General features: G+C 54.1%; 1 protein-coding gene across 1 annotated transcript in view; it reads left to right on the forward strand.

The window, feature by feature from the left end:
• The first annotated feature begins 8,150 nt into the window (after window positions 1-8,150).
• LOC122394547 (semaphorin-5B-like) overlaps window positions 8,151-22,616 on the forward strand; it is a 55,339-nt gene continuing 40,873 nt past the window's right edge. Inside the window, exon 1 of the mRNA XM_043391505.1 lies at window positions 8,151-8,416. The gene's annotated coding sequence lies outside the window, so the exon portion shown is untranslated. The remainder of the gene's footprint in view (window positions 8,417-22,616) is intronic.

The raw sequence follows: 22,616 nt of genomic DNA on the forward strand, positions 1-22,616 counted from the left end.
CGAAGATTATAATTAACCCTCGCCCTGGCAGGGCGCCCGAGCTTTTTTTTGCGATGCAAACCGAACTATTAGTCGGATCGTGCTTAAATTTTAAATGGCCTCTGGGGCATCCTTCGCGCAACTTTTGGTAAAAAAAAAATCGGGTCATATCAGGCCACCGAGCTGCGAGTTGCGACGTCATAATAGTTACAACCTCCGACCGTTTTTGACAAAATCGCACATACCGTAACTGGGCTTGGTCTCATCGACAAGAACGAAACTATATCCCGTGTAAGTTATGCTAGAATTTGGCTATCAACTGACCGGTGTGCAACGAGCAGATAGGTATTGATACTCGGCAATGGTTATTTTTGTTGTTTTGATTTTTTAATATAGGTATGTTTAGAGCTGTGGTGGCTATTTGTTTAGGCACCAAACAACATCAGTGATAGCGAGGTTATCGTTTTATTGCGTGCAACGATATAGACTGTTCTAATTACCGCACGGTCGGGGGTAACACCGTGACTTGGTGGAGAAGTGAGGTTATACCTACTTTTCCAGGTATGCTCAGCTCAGTTTAAATTAGTTCATTCAATCAATCATCCATAGGCACACACCCAATGATGGATGAAGTCATAATATAAAACAAAGCTTGTCCAAAAATAAGGCTTGCATGGTGAAAGGAAGTAATATTTGCGCTACTGAAACAGTTTTTCTTTCTCCAGGGTTGAACTGGAATTTTGTGTGACAGAGTATTGAGTAAGCGTAAAAATATGTTACAAGTACCTACCACACCTTGCACTTCTCTTGATGCATCTAAAATGACCGTCGTGATGCGTGCCACGTGAAAAGTCAAGGCTGTTTAAGTCCTTCCAAGGACAATGAAAATGGATACCATCGGCTTCCACACGCCACGCCCACTTTCCCTGTAGCTCAATCAGGGGACGAATCGCTGGTTGGTTCTTTTGACCCCTCCTTCCAGGGGCGTCGCCGACGGGGGGGGGGGGGTCGCGGGGGTCGTGACCCCCCCCCCACTCGCGAGAACCGGGGTGTCGACCCCCCACTTTTGGCAATGCTGAGTTTTCTTTTTTAAGCTATCATGTCAGTGAAGTTGGCGTAAGCAACCTCAACAAATACAACGTCAGATTCAGAATCGCTTCAAGAGCTCCGTAGCCCTATTGCTTATAGGTCAATAAGCGGTGGGCGTGGAACATCAGCATAACAATATTTTAACCCTCGCCAGGCGAGGGCCTTTTCCATAACACGGACGGCGAGGGGGGTTGGTACGACCCCCCCTCGCGATTGGCTTCTATGGCACTTAGAAACACTAAATTTACAGGGTAGGTGGGTCCATAGGAGATCTCGCCCCTGTAAAAGTTTGGTGACTCTAAGTCAATATTTAGGGGGTTTTGGGGGGTATGAGTGCAAAAATTTTGCTTAAACATATCAAACGTTTTTCGGTTATAACCTTTTACCTAGTAAAGATAGTGCAAAAATAAAAGCACCAGTGAACTCAGGACGTCCGTGCGCATCGAATGATATACTTTGTTACCCATTTAAGTGAACTCTGGAATTCAGTTGCCGCTAAGCTAGTCCAATTTTCCCCTGACCTTGTACCGGCTTTTGTGACCTGGTGACCTGACCTGAAAAGACTGGGACTTCAAATTTTCAGGATAGGTGCGAAAAGGTTGCCCCAGAAGGTATGCCAACTTTGGCGGCGCTACCCGCCGCCGTTTTTTGCGAAAAAACCTTAGGGGGGTTGCATCAACCCCCCTCGCCGGGCGAGGGGGGTTGATGCCAATACTCCCTTTTTATCCCTCAAACGAATGAGCGCGCCAAAACTGACCCAAGCGTTCGTCTGATTGTCAAAATAATGGTTGCAGTCGATTCGTCGGATGACATATCAGTAACTACGAGGTAGGTACCTAACTAGCCTCAGCCCTGACTACCCTCGGACCTGCCTGAGGTAGCCGGGAAATGGGGTCAGATGGTGGACCCCTCTCGGGCTTTCCCAATAAGACGCGCAAAAAGGAGCCTATTGCAACGAAACTTCCTGTGACCTCGAGTTAATCAATTTTACACCTACTCTAAAAATTTATTGGCCATGATTCGAATATAGATGACCTTGGTTCACTTTTTTGAGTTTTATTTGCTTCCACTTACAAGTGAAGTTTTTGGAACTGATTTCGAGTTTAGCGCCCGTTTGAACTTAAAGAAGTAGTTTTGATAAATGGTGGTTATGTAGTAACATGTTACGAAGCTATCGTTGGTGGTTGTCACCCACTCTTTGTAGATGGCCGGCAGGAAGCCTGCTGGTCGACCTGACCTGACCCGACCCGATCTATACCCCAAATGCATGGAGTCATCATCTTTGTCCAAAACTTTAACATCGAACTCGTACCCGGAACCCCGATAACAGCTACGGCTCACTAAGTTCTAGCAGGCCAGCTTTTTCTACTTTTGGGAGTTAACCTAAGATGACCCGGCCAAGACCTTGAAATTGGGCATCATCGGCTTTCTCTCATCACGGGCAGCATCCTCGCTTTTCCGCGAAGCTCTACCTCGATCAGGGGCCGAAAGCAGGGGCGGAGAATTGTCAAAATCCCAGGGGGTGCTTTTCTACCGCCTGGCAAATGGAAGCGTCGAATCCTTGCGTAGAAAAGCACATTTTAGGTACGTTTTCCCAGCAACATCACTCTCCTGCGACTTACGCAAAGCAATTTGTGTCTTAGACATAATTTAAGCACCCCTGAAGCACTATGATATGGTGACTTTTGAATTTCAGGGGGTGCTCGAGCACCCCCAAAACCCCTAATTCTCCACCCCTGGCCGAAAGCATACCTTCAGCGTTGCGTTGGTAAACATTTTACCTTACAGTGATTACATTGATTACAGTTTACAGTGATCAACTATTCCAACACGTCGAGCCTTACCTCTCTCCCCTCCAGCATGGTTTCTTTCCTAACCGATCCTGTGCCACAAACCTTGCATCCTTCTTATCACACGGTTGGACGGCCATCTCGAACAAGTATCAGCTTGATACCGTGTACACCGATTTTTCTAGTGCCTTTCAGAGCGTAAACCACTCTTTGTTACTCTACAAGCTCGAAAAAATGTACGGGCTAAATGGAGTCGCTCTGGAATGGGTGAAGTCCTACCTTGGCAGGCGCAAACAGAGAGTGGTTTTGAATGGGAAGGTATCCGACTGGGTCCCGGCTGTGTCCGGAACCCCAGAGGGCGGCCATATTTCTCCGCTTCTGTTTTCTCTTTTTATTAACGACCTGCCCACTGTGATATCTACAAATTGTTTGCTTTTTGCTGACGACCTCAAACTTTTCAACGAGATCAGGTCAGCAGCTGATGTGCTAGCACTTCAGAGGGACTTAGATGCAGTAGCACGATGGGCGGCTGACTGGAAACTGGTACTTAATGCTTCAAAATGTAAATCTTTCAAAATCACGTTGAAACGAAACTTTATTAACTCTTCCTACAAAATCAACGGAATTACCTTAGAAAACGTCACATCCATTCGGGATTTAGGAGTTATTCTTGACCAAAAGCTGGACTTTGCTGAACATGTGGGTTCAATTGTCTCGAAAGCCAATAGGGCTTTAGGACTTATCATTCGCACTTTCCAGTCAGCCTCCCCCCGGTGCAAGATAGACAAGCAGGCGGCTCTGGCGGCTTACAATGCAAACGTCCGATCGATTCTTGAATACTGTTCAATCATATGGGGCGGTGCAGCCAGATGCCATCTAGTTCGTGTGGAGAGAGTGCAACATAAGTTTTTAATGTGGCTTGCGCGTCGTACGGGCTATGTCGGAGCCTCTCTGGCCTACTGTGATCTACTGGCATCGTACGGTGTGCTCCACTTGGGTGCTCGGCGAGCACAGCATGATGTCATGTTTTTATCCAAAGTGTTTAAAGGTTTCATCTCTTCGTCGTTTTTATTACAGTGTTTTGGGTTACAGGTACCGATCAGACAAGCCAGAACCATGAACAGAGCATTGTTTAGTCTGCCGTTTGCTCGAGTGAACACTGTATCATCCGGCTTGTTCTCGCGCATCCCACGCACTGTCAACCACTTTCTAGGGTCTGTTGAAACAGCAGACTTATTTTTCGATTCACTTGGTCAGTTGAAGAGGCAGAGCGTGCTGTATGTGTCAACCCTTCCTCCTGTCGTGTAAAAATTAGCTTGTGATGTTTTAAGCTTTTTATCTTGTGCACATCATACATCACTAATGCTTTATTTTTAGGTAGGTAGATATTCAGTACTTTCAGTATCTTATACAGTGTTTTAATGTTTATGTATATCGTATGTAGTTCTATAGTAGGTACTATTTATCTGTTATGCCCTCGTAGTCATTTACACTCTGCCTTTATAGTCTTTTTTTACACTATAGGTACTTTTACTTTTACTTCTATAGTCTTCTGTACTTAGAACAGATCATTATTTTTACAGTGTGTTTGGTGTGATATACTTATATGACTTCACCTGTCATTGGGTCAAGCCTGTTGGTGATTTGCGCAAATACAGAAATACAGAAATACAGAAATACCTTAGCGACCCGTAAAACACGAATAAGAGCTATAGTGACACAGAAAGCGTACTCGATAGCTTTTTTAAAGCTCTTTCGCCAGCTTCGCCTCAGATAGGTATGACTTCGGGTCTATGGCTTGTGTACCACAGAGGCCAAACAGTTAAACGGACGGATTTTGCCGAAACATTTGTTCTGTAACAACCTATATGATTCAGTGAATGTGTATGATATTCATGTTAGGTATCACCATCGTGTTTGTTTCGTCGAAACACGTCGCATGGCTTACAATTTGAACTTAAGAACTTAACTAGAAAACTTGACATCAAGTAAAGGTTAATCAATGGTCATGTCCTGACCGGAAAAGAACCCGCTGCAAAAATGTGCGATCGATCTGTGTTGCTGAGCTGAACACACTTGACACTCCAGCACTGAACATTAAACACACACTGAACACACTCCAGGTGCTGTCATTGCTCTACAGCGTCTCCATCAAAAGTTGTTGTCGAAAATGTGTTAGAGACCTTTGATGACCTAACTAATAGTAATGACTGACCATTCGAGTCACCACTGGTCATTAGCTGCGCCTTGTCTCTAAAATGAGCAGAGGTGCCATGGCTACAAAAGTATCTTATAGCGTTTTTAGCATATTCGTTCAAAGCAGAGGGCATCTCGTGCATTTTCCCATATCTTATCATGATTGATTGGTGAGGTCACATACTTCACTTTTCAGATGTAAAATCCCAGATTCATGAACTGTTGGCACTTATAATCCCATTCATTACAACAAATTTCAGACTTATAGGATATAATCTTTTTTTATAAATTTAGCTCGAATGTTTGAATGGACGGATTGACAGAGCCGGAGCCCACGCTAAGCAGAGCTTGTTGCGTAGACCCCGACCCCTACCGTCCGATCGCGCAATTCCGGGTATCGGGAGAATTTAGATGCCAAAGTTTAACGTGCCCTTCAAAGCCGGACACGGCCTGCCCCACTCAACTGACTTCAACTTGCTGCGGCTGCTCCCACCAACCGCAGACCGTCCCCGTCAGGAGTCTCAAATCGAGCGCCGGGGCGTCTCGAACCCGGGCTCTCACTACCGGGAGTCCAATGCTCTACCAACTGAGCTACGGGACAGGCAAATCTATAGGAATGGCAAGATTGCAGCTTTTAGAGGCATTAAAGGGACACTCCCACCTTAACATTAGTTTTGAGTTGAGATAGCCAAATTGGTGGCCATGGCCTGCAAATACCGGTTTGGGCACTCACAACATCGAAAAATGCTTTAATTCGAAGATATGGAATTTCAAACTTGCAGTTTTCGGATTCTAAGGGGCTAATGCATTGGAATGCCCCCTTAGAATTTGTGACGTCAGCGGAGATCTAACGATTTTTAAATCTTAGACTAAAACCATCGTTAAAGGGACCCTCCCACCTTCAAAAAAGTTAATGAATTGGCATGAAAGTGATGTCGCTCGGTTCAGAAAGAGCAAAAATGAATATCTACCAAATTTCATCGAAAAATATTCACCGGTTTTCAAGATATTAGACTTTTACTTTTGTTTACTTTTTGGGATCTCCGCTGTTCCTAGCGACTTTATTTGAAAGTGCGGCATTTGTTGCGCGCAAAGCAGCATATTCCACCGCGTGCTGCCAAACGTTTTAGTAAAAGATTTAAAAATCGTTAGATCTCCGCTGACGTCACAAATTCTAAGGGGGCATACCAATGCATTAGCCCCTTAGAATCCGAAAACTGCAAGTTTGAAATTCCATATCTCCGAATTAAAGCATTTTTCGATGTTGTGAATGCCCAAACCGGTATTTTCAGGCCATGGCCACCAATTTGGCTATCTCAACTCAAAACTAATGTTAAGGTGGGAGGGTCCCTTTAAAGGGACCCTCCCACCTTAACATTAGTTTTGAGTTGAGATAGCCAAGTTTGCGGCCAGGCTCAGAAACCACCATTTATCCTGGTCGCAACCCCCGCAGCTTTATGGTGCTCAAGAAATTTCTTCCCTTTACTTGCAGGGTGGGACCAGCGTGGTCCCTATCTCTTAACCATTACGGGAATCTGATGACGTCATCAGGCTTTCGAACGTCCGTTAAATGTTTGACTAAAACGTTTTGTAGCACGCGGTGGTATATGCTGCTTTGCGCGCAACAAATGCCGCACTTTCAAATAAAGTCGCTAGGAACAGCGGAGATCCCAAAAAGTAAACAAAAGTAAAAGTCTAATATCTTGAAAACCGGTGAATATTTTTCGATGAAATTTGGTAGATATTCGTTTTTGCTCTTTCTGAACCGAGCGACATCACTTTCATGCCAATTCATTAACTTTTTTGAAGGTGGGAGGGTCCCTTTAACACGTGGTGGTATACGCTGCTTTGCGCGCAACGTCTGCCGCACTTTAAGGCTGCCAAATTATTGCTTCCAAATAAAGTCGCTAGTAACAGGGGAGATCCCAAAAAGTAAACAAAAGTAAAAGCCTAATATCTTGAAAACCAGTGAATATTTTTCGGTGAAATTTGGTAGATATTCGTTTTCGCTCTTTCTGAACCAAGGGACATCACTTTCATGCCAATTCATTAACTTTTTTGAAGGTGGGAGGGTCCCTTTAAAACTGAACTGAACATGACATTGTGACCTGACCTCAGGTGGCCTGTGCTGGATTTTTATGCACGATGCAAAAGTGATGTATGTAGTATGTACAATAAGATACACCGCTGCTTTCGTGGCGCTGCGCGCCGAGATTTTTCTCAACACATGAAAAAACCGGGAGTGTGGCTAATAACACCTCTACCCATCAAGACGAAGACCGGAAACCCGACCCCACCCCACTCAAAAATCCGTGGCGACGCCCCTGCCTCCTCCCCCTCCTGCAATTTAAGTAGCCGCTGCGAACACTAATTCGTGCAAGGGGTCATTTTCACTTCTCCTTCGGACGCCGCAGTACGCTATACCGCCGGGCGGGGGGCCGAGGGACGCTACCTCCCGCCACACCGGATGACCATCGGGCCTGGGCGCCGCCGCGGCGGGCGATGGACGGCGCTATACGGCCTTGGACGGCGCTACCTCAATTCAATCTCGAGAAAATCAATCACAAGCACACTGCCAAGTAGTGTACCAAGGTGGTCCAAATTTGTATCCGCCCCTCCTATTGGTCAACGTCACGGCCGCCACAGGGATGCATTACGTCATTCCCGTCTGCCAACGACCAATCACAGTATGGTACTTGCGTCTTCATGGTCCCTTCAAATCCTGGGGCCGAACGTAACCTGGGCCCCTGTGTAACCTTGGTCCCGGTGTAACCTGGGTACAATTGTACTCTGGTACTTATGAATGTCACCCGTTCTACCGTGTTCAACGGGTCCGCTCACAGGGGCGCGCACAGGTACAGAAAGTTGGCTTGGCACCCTGGTTCATCAAAACGTCTTTTCTAATTTTGTCTTACATAGTCGACAGATATTTCAACAGATTCAACAGAGTGCAAGGGTACTTAGTATTTTGACCCCCGAATCATTTGCCTCCCAGGAATTCTGCCTGGAGTCGCTCCTGCCCCGCCGGGGGCCACTGCGCGCTGGTACCGGTGTCGGCGTCCTCCGCACGGGGGCGCTGTGTGTCGGCGGCGGCGGCGGCGCCGGCAGTGACAGCGGCGGCAGCGGCGTGGGTTGTCGTGACGGTGTTGCGGACAGTCAGCCCGGTGACAGCTCGTGTGACAGTTGGGTGACAGACGCGCAGACTACGGGAGTGTGACGGACGCACGCGCATCTGTCAACTGGGGAGTGTGAACGAAAGGTAGTGGCCAGGTGCGAGCCTTCCGCAGAGGAGAGACGGAGACGGAAAACGGAAAGAAGCAGCGGACACCGGCGAGGCCCTAGACCGATAAGCTCTGCCCAAGGTAGGTTCAATGTGCGGGCTGGAGAGAGGCTGAAATACGTACAAACCGATGTATAGGTATGGCAGAGCTGGATAAATCGGTCTTATTTACCCACGTACTCCTATAGAGCTGTCATGCTGCATAGGAAGGGAAGCTGAAGCGGCGAAGTCCCAGAACTTTTGGACGGGTGACTTAGCGGCGCAAAGCCCGTCCTTTTTCGTCGATCTGTCTTCAGTTATTCATGAGGACCCCAAAAGCTGATACACTACATAAAACCAACATCAGATTCAACCTCGAAGCTAATCTGATGATGTCGGGAACCGGTCCTCGCACCTTCATACGGCGGCCGATAAGCCGTATTAGAGGCCTGTTTAAGTGTTCCCTAAATGTTCGTACTCCGTAGCTTGCGTCGTCTGCCGGCGTAGCATGAACTGCCCCAGAGTAAGTCTGTTATTAAATGCCGGCTCACACTTGGTGAGTGATTGCTGAAGAAGTGTCTCCGGCTCAGGCTGGTTCCTGCGGTCATGAAGAACGAATCACTTTTATTAATTCGTACGGGGTGCCACGGTTATGCACTTGTGCAACGTGAAAAGTTTATCACACATCACAATCACTTCGAGTGCTTCTTATTTACCTCATTAGCGTTATACGTACTTTTATTTACTTCCCTGCCTGCTCCTCTTATTAACGTATACGATCTCTGGGACACTTCGAGATATGTGCGATTACAGCCTACAAAATATTAACAACACATTCACTCATATGAAGTACATACCTAGTATCCGGGTCAAAACGGTGTAAGCCACTGTGTGGAATTTATTTATGCTAAATACCCGAGTTATTCATGCACACAAGGAATGGCACGCGTCGTGAACATTATGGTGCAACGACCCGCTCATCCGCGAACTACTATAGTAACACATCTGACATGCCCATCTCAATTCTCAGCTGATTGATTTATAAGGAATGCATGCCTAACGAGTGGGTCACTGGAGTTGTTACTGCGGCGACGCTTAAATAACCCATTTAGATATTTATTATACTGAGCGTGCAATGAATAAATTTAAGACAAATAACGACATATTATAAAGTAAAAACGTACTTACTTAACGAATCATAGGCGCGGGAGCCGGGGGGGCAGTGGGGGCAGCTTGCCCCCCCCCCCCAACTCTGGAGCCGTGGGGGCGGTGCCCCCACAGCTTTGAGACGGAATACCACACTTTTTTTGCAAATGTTTTCTTTTTTTGTTGAAAAAGCCGAGGGATGAAAAATAAGTGGCCTAAAACCGGTGAGAAAACTAGATTTGGGGGTACCCTAGGTTGATCTCTATTATGGTGTGCCCCCCCCCCCCCCCCCCAGTCGGAAAGTAGTTCCCGCGCCCCTGTAACGAATAATTTTCATTTAAGTGCTTCGTGTTGAGGCAGTTTTCTTTTTATTCATTGGCAATCTTGTTCCCCCGCACCATGTATCTAGCGCGGGAGCGTGTTCCTCTGCTGTATCTCACTATCACCCTGTGCACAATTTATCTGCAAACTCCGGCAGTGAGCTGAAGCCCCAGCATTCCGGTCGCGTTTATTTGACCTCCCCGGCGACTGCCGCATATCTGCTGAGCACATACAGAGATCAAGGACGGTGGTAAACGGTGCAAGGATCTTCCCATAAAGACTGTCCTTCATGCAGTGTTTATACGCCCTGTCATCGCGACACGCGAGGCGACACGGTGTCTGTCACGGGTACCGAAGCGCATGCAGAACTGGTATGGCGAGGACATCATTGACGTGATGTTCTTGACGATGTTAGTTAAGAGTGGGAGCTATCGCAATTTCTACGGGGTGGAGAGGTTTTGCTGGCTGGAATCGGAGCAGCGACCTCAGTGCTGGAAAGATTGTTTGAAGGATTTGTCGCTGCTTTTTCAGACGGGAGAAATCACTTGTGTGTTATGCTTGTCATTTCCTTCTTCCTACTTGCTATTTCCTTCTGATTGGATCCTTCGTATATCATGCCAGCACCTTGTAATGCTCTCTTTTTCCTACATCTTCTCTTCCTCATCCTACATTCTGCAAACTTGCACACTTCCTTACATGCTCTACAACCCTCTCCCCTGTCCATCCCTCCGCCCTCCATCCCTCTCCCCTCCGGTGAACCATATCCCAGCCCCGCCCTTCCATGGGGCCGACACAGCGGCGCCGCTCAGCGTGCGCAGCTGCCGCCCACATGTGTGCCATCTTCCCTGTCTCTCTCGTCAGTTGGCCTCCCCTCGCACACCGCAGAGTCCCTCCCCGGGCGCCCGCAGATTCCTCCCCGGGCACCGCAGAGCGCAGAGCCCTCCCCGGGCGCCGCAGACGTCCTCCCCCGGGCGCCCGCAGAGCCCTCCCCGGACCGCCGCAGAGCCGTTCTGCCCGGGTGGCGGGTCCCGCCTCCGGCCGTGGCCTGGGAGGCGGGACCCGCCTCTTACCGTAGGCGGCGCCTCTCCAATGAGAGCGGAGATGCCGTGAAACATGCGGGTGGCGAGGGAAGTGGTTTATTCAGTGGGAGGGTGCAGGGTGAAAGCAATGTTTAAGTTCCAATATTAATGTTACCGTAGGCTCCAACTTTACTTGATAGCGAAAGTCATGAGTTGATTTTTTTTCTGGCACCATTGGATTTTAATTTTTATCAAAGGTCAGCAGAATTCCGTACAAACTGACATTTCCACTTTGTAAAATCAACCTTCACACCTCCTAGAGCTAGGAGTTTTTGCCATCAAATTCGATTCAGTCCTGACCTAAACCATCACCACCTGGGGCAGACGCGGGAGACCGACGCCACGCCGGTCTGGATCAATTAAACATGAAGCTCAGGTATCTATTAGCATGGAAAAATATTCCAACGCTCAGTTGGCACAGGTTTTCTGGAGGCATTCCAGGTCCAATTTGTACAGGTCACCCAGCTACTAACCGGAACTCTAGTACAATGTAGGTTGAAGCGGAGACCCGTTTAACGACAATTCACAATTGTAATGTTGCGTTGAATGGATTCGCTGAGCGACCGAAAATCTTTATTTCCGGAACAATTTTCCCATATTCTGTTTGCCTGTTTCGACTTTTTTCATCCGATGAGCCCATTTAAAATAATTTAAAGATAGTGTATAGGCGATTCTCCCCATTTCACTAAGGCATTTGTTTTGATCATTGCTTTATTTTAAATTGGCTTCACATTTTGTGTGCTCATACACGCTTCTCTTTACGCAGCCGCTTCAGTACGAGATATCTATAGTGCACTGCAGACGTTGATTCCAGCCCTGTCACGGTTCTGATGTATCCTGGCCGGTGGGTTTTGGTTACCAGACAATTGTGTCGAACCTGGCGCTGCCCCTGGTTCAGCCTGGTATACCTACTGACCGCTGGCCCGGGGCCTTGCAGTTTGTGGTGTCTTGTCGGTAATAAAAACGTCCAATTCGCACACTTTCCCTTTTTAGCGATGCCATGGCAGAAGTCTTGCAAATCAAAGGGAACTTTATTATCTAACCATGTTTCCTGAAGCGTTCATGCATTGGAACGGGCACGGCCCTTCGGCTTGGAAGGGCTTGCTTTTTGTTGATATTCGTAACATAATTACTTCCTCGTGATTGCGCTACCGTTTTTGTCGTTATTAAATCGTTGACCGGTTCGCGCAATTAGCTTCCGCGTGATTAAATTTCATTGAAGGCTGCGGGCAAAAATACGAAAGCCCCACGAGACGAATACCAAACCACGGAGGTATGCGACCTTCCCTAAACGGCAATTAAAAGTCAAATTAATTTTGTTCTTGTTTACTCTTCACTCATCTCCTCTGTCACCATAACTCATCTCACTCTTCCGCACAGAGACGCCCACCTTCCGCATGGTTCCCGCACGGCGTCCTTGGGAGCGGCGTCCGCGCAGTGACCCCGGCGTACCGAGTAGCTGACCTCTGTGTAGCCAGAGCGGCGTCCCGTCCCCTCGGCGTCTGGCGGGATCACGGGGCCATTAACGGCCATCTCATGGTCGGTGGTGGAGGCGAGAGGAGCAACGCCCTGCGTTCGTTCCGCCCGCCCGCCCGCCTGTCCGCTCCGCCCGCTCTCCGCCCGCCCGGCATTGCCCGATCCCGACCCTCGGAGAAAATGATACCAGGTATTCTCGGCTCCCCTGGTCCGACCTGGTTTGGCTCGCCGGGGAGTGGCTGTACCGGTCCAATGACTTCAACATGGAGTGCGAACTGAGAACTACGCTTCTTCGTAGTCAGAACAGGCGGACAAACAAATGTCCACATCGTTCGAGGAACGCTAATTAGATTCAAGTTCCAGTACAAGCTCTCATATCTTCATTCGGGACATCCCGTTTGCATATCTGAGAAGCACTTGCTGTCGCGATAGCTCTGAGATTACGACGTTAAATGTTCTGTTTCTAGTTACTGCACTGTGGAGCACGACACTCTATAAACGGGCCATTCGATGGACGTCTTAGACATGTCAAAAGGTCCACCACCGCCGGGATAACCTGTAAGAACTCACGATCGGGGCCTCACGGGTATCCCCGCGGGCGCCTCACGGTCCGGTCGCTGATCGGAGATTTGACATGAGCATCCTGGATGGTGGCACGTGCAGGTGGACCTCCTCTGTCGGGAATGCGGAGCCAGAGCTCTCTGAAGTCTGGTCACGTTCCATGGGCCGGTGGCACTGGTCGGGACGGTGACTGTCTGTGTGCTCATCTGTCTCGATGATGTCTTTGAGACTGTCTCTGCCGTTTATTTCATGTGTCTGGTGTCTCTCTGTGCCTTTCTGCGCCTTTCCATTCTGTTTTCGGGCATATCCACACCGTCTCTCGTGCAGCTCTATTTTGTCGGTATGATTCATCTTCCGCTCCTCTTTGCCAATATGCATGCCTTATCTCCTTTTTTCTGTATTTGTTTTCGCGTCTCCCTGTCGTCTCTCTGCGTCTACTCTCCCATACCCCAACGCTGGCTGGTCGTTCGTCCGTGCCCTGTCACGTCGGACCGCGTTCCGAACATGTCTGTCTCCGACATCCGTCGCCTGCGGCCGCCGCTAACGCCATCGGTTTGCACCATAGACGTTCCATTGTTTCGAGCAGGGAGTGCCGTCTACGCTGTTTGGGTGCCAGCTGCATGGAAGACAGTCTTTTCTGCCGAAAACAGAATAGCGCCGGGCCCATGTTCGTGTGACAGATCTTTGCCTTGTGTACTTATCTCGACTGGAATGCAACTTTTCCTGTCTACAAAGCCTATTTGAACTGTCTCGAACAACGGGCCCAAATCGTCACGCCAACGGAAGTTTTCAAGCCGGTAAGACCACTCGGAATTTGCTGAATCGGGGCCTGTTTCGGGCTCCCAAACTCAGTCGGGGCCGTCTCGTTGCCGGGAGTTGGGCTGTGCGTGTGTGCGTGACGGCCGTCGCCCATTAGCGCCGCCCCCATATCAGATGGAGCGCGGCCGGCGCGGGCGGTGCCGTGGCTGGGACCGTGCGGCCTTCGGCCACTGATAATCTGCTGCGACCCTCGAGAGAGGCACCCACGCCATCCTGCCGCTACTATCGTCACTCTCATCTCGCGCGCCGCTCACTAATTGTTTGTCCGCCCGACGGACGACGCCCCCGCGGTAATGGACCTCACCCGGAGGCCATCTGGTGACCTGAGGTGACCCCTGGCGTGACCTGGGTCACGATTTGGATCGCTGGAGGAGGCGGGGTCAGCGGGGTCATCGGGTGACCTCGATCGGTCATTCGCGGTGGCTGTAGGAAGCTGCACAGAGGCTTGTGGCTGCACAGGTGGGTTGCTGTTAAAATTTGCGAGCGAAGCCCACCTCAGCAACAACATAGTCTGACTCAATATACGCGTGGGATGCTTTACTATGCATAGTAAGGAGCTGCTACAGGTGAGAAGTTCTATCTTGAGTGGTGAAGATTAAATGAAACCCAACAGAGATGAGGGTAAAGGCTCAATTATTAATTCATCTGGCTAGGGCCTGGTTAAGTTTTTTTTATCTTGTGCTCAGTTCGCTGCCGTAGACTTAAGCTCGAAGAAGGTTGAATCATTTCATGATGGCGTAACTAGACAGACGTCGTTCCGGGGTAGTCCTTTGACGCAGACGCCACTGATGACGTCACTTGTCCTTCAGGTGTGACGTCATCAGTGGTACGGCGCGGGTTACTCATTGAGTCACCTCAAGATCATGCATGCCAGTGTGAGGTGCAGTGCCTCGCACGTGTACAGTTACATCGTGTGAAAGTGACACCTTTTTTCACCAGCCCTGGAAAACCGATCCCGCACGACTCCGCAATCCACGAGACGGGACCGCAGACAGCCTTGGACACCGAAGCGTCATTTAAAACGCAAATCGAGCCAGTGTTCCTCCGTGTCCAACACGCTGCCTATCAACTACCTCCCCTCGGTCATCTGCCGAGTGTCTCCTCGCTGCACTGGCTCTCTGCCGCTGTACCGGTGCAGTGCAGCTGTCTCCGTCCGCTGCGCGTCGCACGTGGCACGTGCTGTGCGTGTGGCTCGTGCGCCACGTGTCACACGTGCGGGTGGTGAGGGGGAGAGTGAGGACGAGGGGGCTCACCTGGCGCTGTGGAGTGTTTGGCTATCGGTGGCCGCTGCCGCCGGTCCCTACCCGACCAGCAGCCCGCCGGCTCCCGCTGAGGTACACCGGGTGTGTTTTGTCCTGGCTGGTGGCGTCACGCGGCTAGGGGTCCCGTGTTTGTTCACCATTTTAGCAGCGGCTTTTTGAAGACCCAGATTGGCCCGTAGCTCTATTTTGGACTGCAGGTGGGCGAGGTTGGGGATAGCGCGGCAGGAGCTCCCAGGTGAGGACCGAAGGAGCCAGATGGATTCAGCTCTGAGTTCTGACACATCCAGGTGGCCAGCGGACGCACCGCGGGGCGCATGGTTCCACGCTGCTTCACGAACTGCGCTGACTGCCGCGCCCTGAACAATAGCTGTCATTTGCGCAATCATAACGCCCTTATCACATTCGCTGCAAATGCACGGGAAATACTGCACATGACAGCGTCCATCACGCCGTGACGGTCGCGCATATTTGACACCCGGTACCGTGACCTCGCCGGGAGCGGCCCCGCACGGCCGTCCTACTGCGGCCTACCGCGCGGCTCACGTGCACGTCGTGCAGCGTCCCAGTGCCTCCCGCCGCGCGGCGATTCGTCATCGGCAGCCGGCGGCGGCTGTCGGATTCACCGATCTCCGAACTGGGAGCTCCACAAGGTCGCTGCTCGTGTGCTCTGTCCGGGAGGCGGTGGCCGGCGCACGCGGCACGGGGCGGAGGCGCCCAGCCGCTCCGTCCAGGGGCGTCGGTGGCTATCGCGAGGTCGGGCGTGTGCCAGTGTCTTGTATACGCCCCTGATACGATGAGGCGCCCCACCCGACGGAAACCGGCTCCGTAGCGGCGTTTAAACTGGCACCGGCAGTTTAAAAACCTGCCGCACGCGAGTCGGTTACAGACTACAGTGTTTGCGCTGCTGGCCGGTGGCGGCGCTGTTGTCGCGCCAGCTGCTCTGACCAAGAACACCCTCCGCTGAGCTGAGCCGAGCCGGTCCCAGGTCCGGTGGTCACGTGTGCACCATCTGAACCCCTCCCCTCCCTCATCCTCCCCCCCTCCAGACGGCAGCTGGTCGACCAATTGTCAACAGGTCCGCCGGAATGGGGAGGGTTGGGACGCGTCCGGAGGGAAGCACCCATCAGCTGCTCCCGTAACGACCAGTGGGCCCATCTGCCGCCGATCTCGTCTACCAGAACGGAGACCGGTAGAAACAAGAAACAACCTACCGGTGGCACCTCGGCGGTGGAAGGGTGGCATCTAAATCCAAGGCTGCGGCTGCACTGGGAATGTCGCGTGGTTCGACAATCTCCTCCGGAATGAAAATCCACCAATATCGTGTCGCACCTCCGAGACCTACCTAACAATGCCGCTGTCACTAGGGTGTCTCCATGGGTGGAGCTATTCGAAAGTGTCACAGTTGAAATGTGGAAACTTGATTATACGGTTGGGCTTGTCAAAGTCATCATTTTTGCTGAGACAGCTGTCGAAACTTTTACCGAAACATTTCACCTTAGAAGCATATCGGTTGTGCGTCGCGATAATTCATTCGGCAATGACAACCAGACTTGGGCGAAAGTTCAGCTCTCCAAATTGTGTCTCTTCTGACAGTAACGGCGGAACACCTTCAATTAAGGGGGGGGGGGCACTGCCGACTTTTGGTCCCATTCTTTCCATGCAACGCCCATAGGGCTAATGTTAAAATGCCAAAATGAAAGGGGTGCACGGTGCCCCGGTGCCCTCCCCGTTCCGCCGCCTTCTGAACAAAGAATACACCCTCAGCTACATCCGTTCAATAAATCCTCAGCTATTCGGCAGCTTTAAATCCCTCGAACATTGAGCCGTGTTCTACTCAATAGCAGCTAGTTTGTAATCATTTCTTTGCGTGTTAAACGCAGTGTTTGACGCGCTTTTCAATATTTGACTAACCATGTGCAATCTGATCAATTGAAACCCTGCAGAGCTGACCAGTTCCACGATAATTGGCGTTGAGGTCTCCGGGCCGGCGCACCGCCGGCGCCCACTATACGTGCTTTGGCTGATAATGATCGATCCCTCGTTGGCGCTGCCGCCACCGAGTTCACGACGAATAGGTAGGAAAAAAGGAGGGGAGAAAAAAAAAATATGGAGTAGGTCCCTGTGTCGCGCCGTCACTCCTCTCCTCTCGCGGTCGCGGCCGCTCCCCGACTGAGCTCCCCATGTTATTGCCCGCCCGTCGTGTTTGCGCGCGTCCGTCCCCCGGCTCAGTGCCGGCTGGTCGCGGCTGGAGCCCTCAACGGGTCTTATCGGCGGCGGCCGATAAGACGGTCATTGAGGTCTCCGGGCCGGCGCACCGCCGGCGCCCACTATACGTGCTTTGGCTGATAATGATCGATCCCTCGTTGGCGCTGCCGCCACCGCCAAACCCGCCAAACGGAGAACCCTTCGCAACATAGGGCAATCGACACCCCGGAAACACCAGGGCAGCGTGACTCGCTGGATCTCGTTCTTGTGCTCAACATGAAGTTGCAAGAGTGTCTTTCGAAATGGCTAGAAGCAGATGGCTGGCCAGCTTTATGCAAACGACACAGCTATATATAAGTAAAGGTGATAATAGCATGTGGGATGCCCAAGCAGATACCTAAAGCGCGGAATACCTAATAAGCATGAACATTACGGTCACTTGGGTGAAACATCAATAAACCAAATCGTTCAAACGCCATCAGCACGTTCTTACGTGTAACCGCCTGGGGATATCCAGTGATACGCCGTAACTCGCGGGACAAGGAAAAGTCCGCTACTTGGGACGTCACACGACGAAGCGGCTCGCCGAGGGACACGCTGACACAGGGCAGGCCACGCCGCCGACCTAACCTAACCCACCAGGGCATTGTCGAGCGGACCCCTGCTAGACCAAGTCACCGAACGGACCGAACATGCCAGGCCCCGGCCGCCCGGACCTTGTCAGGTCACGCCACTCGCCGAACCGCCCGAAGTTCCCAGGTCGGTCGCCGTCCGGGCCTCTGCCAGGGCACGTCACCGGACTAATCTAACTCCAGTTAATGGCCACGCCACTCGCCCCAGGTCATTGCCGTTCGGACCCCTGCCAGACCACGCCACTTACCGTACGAACTGACCTTACACTTCAGGTCATGTCGAGCGGGCAAGGCCATGTCACCGAACCGATCCAGATTCCAAGGCATGCGGTCCGGACCCCTGTCAGGCCACGCCACTCACTGAACGGACCTAACTCCCAGGTCAGTCGCCGTCCGAGCTCCTGACAGGTCATATCACTCACCCAACTGGCCTGACCTACCTGATCATACGCCGGCCGAACCTCTACCAGGTTACGTCACCGAACTGACCTAACTTCCCCCGACCTCCTTGTCCCAGACCACTGGCGTGTTCCAGGCCTCCACCCCCGGGCGATAGATCGGAGCGGGTACCTACCGTCTCAACAGCCGTAATAGGCGCCGCTCTCGTGCCGCTGTCCCATCTCCTCCCCCCCCCCTGGCCGGCCGAGCCCAGCGAAGGCACGCCGCGTTGGGCCGCGGTGCCGCCTGGGGCGCTCCGTCGCTCCCCCTACAGGCATATGACACTCGCTCCGAGCCCGCCGAGCCAGCCGGCGGGCGCCGGCCCGAAGTCCGCAGCTGTATGGGACACTCCAAGTCAGTCACGTGACACCCCCCGCCAGGCGCGAGGTGCCCAGACGCGTGCCCCAGAGAGTGTCCCGACCGACGCCGAGGGCCGACCTGCCGTAAAGGGGCCAACGGTCATAACCAGCTGTAAGCGGCGGCCCGCTCGCGTCACCGCTGCCCGTTGACGCCCAGCGGCCGGCGCTGGGCCAATGAGAACAACGATCCCAGTGCCGGCGGTGCTCCGCCCGCCGCCTCGGCGCTCCCACGACGCGGCCGCTAGGAGGGGGGGGGGGAGGGGCATCCCGATCGCTAATGGCCGAGCCCACGGGCGATGAAGGCATCTCACTGCTGCCAGCGGCTGCTAGGTACTGGCCGCTGCCAGTCCCCCCGACTCATACATATGGCTAGGGGCACATCACTGTTACACGGGGGCCACCCATGGCCGGGAGCCCGGTCCACCCGCTCGCCACCGCGACGGTCCGTATTGTCTCAGGACTGTCATACTCGTCCCGCCGTCCCCTCCCCCCGGGCCCCCCTCCTCCTCCCGGCCGACCGTCCAAGCCCAACGAGGGCGGCGACCCCGCCGAGCCGCCGCGCCGCGGCCGACCCGGCGCGGCGGTCGCCCGACGGTCATATAACACGTCCCGCGCCGCCCCGGTCGGCGCCGAATACGGCCTGCCATAAAAGGACACCGTCGCTCATAAACCAGCTGTGGACACAAACCAGCGGATCCCGAGACGGTGACACGCCGTCTGCGGCGTGCCGCGCCCGTTGGTGGACGCCCGCTTGCGCCGCAGCCAGCGTCCGCCGCTGGGCCGCTCTGGCCGGGTCGTGTGAGAATTATCCCCCAACCCACTCGTCGGGTCAGTCACTATTCTGGCGCAGGCCAGACCAGCCGGTAAGCCACCACGGCCAACCCGGCAGCCACCGGCCGGTTGGTCATCTGGCGTTACCAGGCCAGCCGCCTCAACCGATCCATTACCACGTAAAACTGGGGCGCTATCCGATCACCCGCCGCGGTGACCTATGGCCCGCTCGCCCACCGGCCGGACCAGTTCCCAGGTCAGGGCCGATGCGACCGCTGCCAGGCCACGCACCGAACTGACCTAACATTACCAGGCCATGTCGCTCAGACCCCTCCGTGTCGCCCGCCGTACTGACCTCTCATTCCCAGGTCCGTCGCCGATCCGGCCCCTGCCAGGGCTACCGAACTGACCTAACAATCCCAGGTCAGTTTTCGAGCCCGTCTATGGCAAGCCACGCGCCGCTGAAGTAACATTTCTCTGTAACCGGCCTCACCGAACCGGCCTCAGCCCGAACTGGCCTCCGCCAGGCGTCGTACCGAACTGACCTAACATTCCCAGGTCCGTCGCCGAACCCAAGTCAGTCACCGAACCGTTCCGGCCGAGCCGGCCTCGCCGAACCGGCCTCTGTCCGCACCGGCCTCTGCCAGGCCTCGCGCCGAGCTGACCTAATATTCCCAGGTCAGTCGCTGAACCGGCCTCGCCAACCGGCCTCTGTCCGCACCGGCCTCGCCGAACCGGCCTCTGTCCGCATCGGCCTCACCGGACCGGCCTCACCGAACCGGCCTCTGTCCGCACCGGCGCCGTCACTCCGCCGCGCCGGCGACTGTCGCAGCTAACGCAGGCAAACACCCCCGGGCCGGTCCGAGTGCCCGTCACCCCGGGCCGGTCCACAGCGCCCGTCCAAACAAGTCGGCGGGCACCCCCGCCGACGCCCCAGAAACCGCCCCGCGCGTGTCAACACCGGCGCCGCGCGGACGGGAGACCGCTGCCCCGCAACCCCCCCCCCCCCCCCCCCCAGGCCGGCCGCCACGTGGACGGGAGAGATAGAGAGAGAGAGAGAGAGAGAGAAAGAGAGAGAGAGAGAGAGAGAGGGAGAGAGAGGGAGAGAGGCGATAACGTCTCGCGGAGCGTGAAATACAAGACGGTTCAGTTCGGCACGAACTCCGACCCGGCCAGAGGCGTGAGCACGACCACGCCGGTCCCGCCGCGTGCACGGCCAACAGCACGGACCCGGGCGACAGTTCCGCACTGACTCCTGCAATACGACCCAAGTCGGTGATTGCATAGCCCCCCCCCCCGGCCAGCGCCACCGCGCGCGCGCCACGCGATCCGACCCAAGTCGACGATTGCATAGCCTCCATCCAGCGCCACCGCGCGCGCGCCTTGCAAATCGACCCAAGTCGACGATTGCCTGCCTCCGTCCAGCGCCGCCGCGCGCGCGCCTTGCGATCCGACCCGAGTCGACGATTGCGTGCCTCCGCCAGCGCCACCCCGCGCGCCACCTTGCCACTCGGCCCCGTCCGCCGCTGACCTTGTCCCGCACTGACTCCTGCAAACCGACCCAAGTCGGCGATTGCATAGCCCCCCCCCCCCCGCCAGCGCCACCGCGCGCGCGCCATGCAATCCGACCCAAGTCGACGATTGCATAGCCTCCATCCGGCGCCGCCGCGCGCGCGCCTGCAATCCGACCCAAGTCGACAATTGCATCCGCCTGCCATGCATATCGACCCAAGTCGACAGTTGCATGGCGCGCCAGCAATTCGACCCAAGTCGACAATTGCATAGCCTCCATCCAGCGCCGCCGCGCGCGCGCCTGCAACTCGACCCAAGTCGACAATTGCATCCGCCGCTTACATTGCCATGCAATTCGACCCAAGTCGACAATTGCATAGCCTCCATCCAGCGCCGCCGCGCGCGCTCCTGCAATTCGACCCAAGTCGACAATTGCATCCGCCACTTACCTTGCCATGCAATTCGACCCAAGTCGACAATTGCATCCGCCACTTACCTTGCCATGCAATTCGACCCAAGTCGACAATTGCATAGCGCGCCAGCAATTCGACCCAAGTCGACAATTGCATAGCCTCCATCCAGCGCCGCCGCGCGCGCTCCTGCAATTCGACCCAAGTCGACAATTGCATCCGCCACTTACCTTGCCATGCAATTCGACCCAAGTCGACAATTGCATGGCGCGCCAGCAATTCGACCCAAGTCGACAATTGCATAGCCTCCATCCAGCGCCGCCGCGCGCGCGCGCCTGCAACTCGACCCAAGTCGACAATTGCATAGCCTCCGTCCAGCGCCGCCGCGCGCGCTCCTGCAATTCGACCCAAGTCGACAATTGCATCCGCCACTTACCTTGCCATGCAATTCGACCCAAGTCGACAATTGCATGGCGCGCCAGCAATTCGACCCTAGTCGACAATTGCAAAGCCTCCATCCAGCGCCGCCGCGCGCGCGCCTGCAACTCGACCCAAGGCGACAATTGCGTCCGCCGCTTACCTGCCATGCAATTCGACCCAAGTCGACAATTGCATAGCCTCCATCCAGCGCCGCCGCGCGCGCGCCCGCAATCCGACCCAAGCCGACAATTGCATGCCTCCCCAGCGCCACCGCGCGCGCCACCTGCGACTCGGCCCCCAGCCGCCAGACCCCTGCAATCCGACCCAAGTCGGCGATTGCATAGCCCCCCCCCCCCCGCCAGCGCCACCGCGCGAGCGCCATGCAATCCGACCCAAGTCGACGATTGCATAGCCTCCATCGAGCGCCGCTGCGCGCGCGCCTTGCAAGTCGACCCAAGTCGACAATTGCATAGCCTCCATCCCGCGCCGCCGCGCGCGCGCCTGCAAATCCGACCCACGTCGACAATTGTATGCCTCCGCCAGCGCCACCGCGCGCGCCACCTCGCAACTCGGCCCCGGCCGCCACTTGCCTTGCCCCCCCCCCCCCCCGGCGCCCGCCGCCCCCCCCGGCGCCCGCGGCCTCCCTACCGCCGCGTACCCCCCTGCCCGCACCCGTGTTGCTTCCCCGCCCCGCAGCCTATCGCTGCGCCCACCTGCCACCGGTCATCCTGCTGTCCGCCACCTATCTCCATTGTCGTTGTCCTGTTGTTCGATCCACTAGGCCAAGTATCCGCCGTGCACACCGTGCAACACTCAACCGGCGTCTCCTAAGCCAGAGCACTGCTCTCCGCACTTCCATCACAAATATGGAGTAGGTCCCTGTGTCGCGCCG

Source organism: Amphibalanus amphitrite, unplaced genomic scaffold, assembly GCF_019059575.1.
Source record: "Amphibalanus amphitrite isolate SeventyFive unplaced genomic scaffold, NRLGWU_Aamphi_draft 000597F_arrow, whole genome shotgun sequence".
Taxonomy (NCBI): Eukaryota; Metazoa; Arthropoda; class Thecostraca; order Balanomorpha; family Balanidae; genus Amphibalanus; species Amphibalanus amphitrite.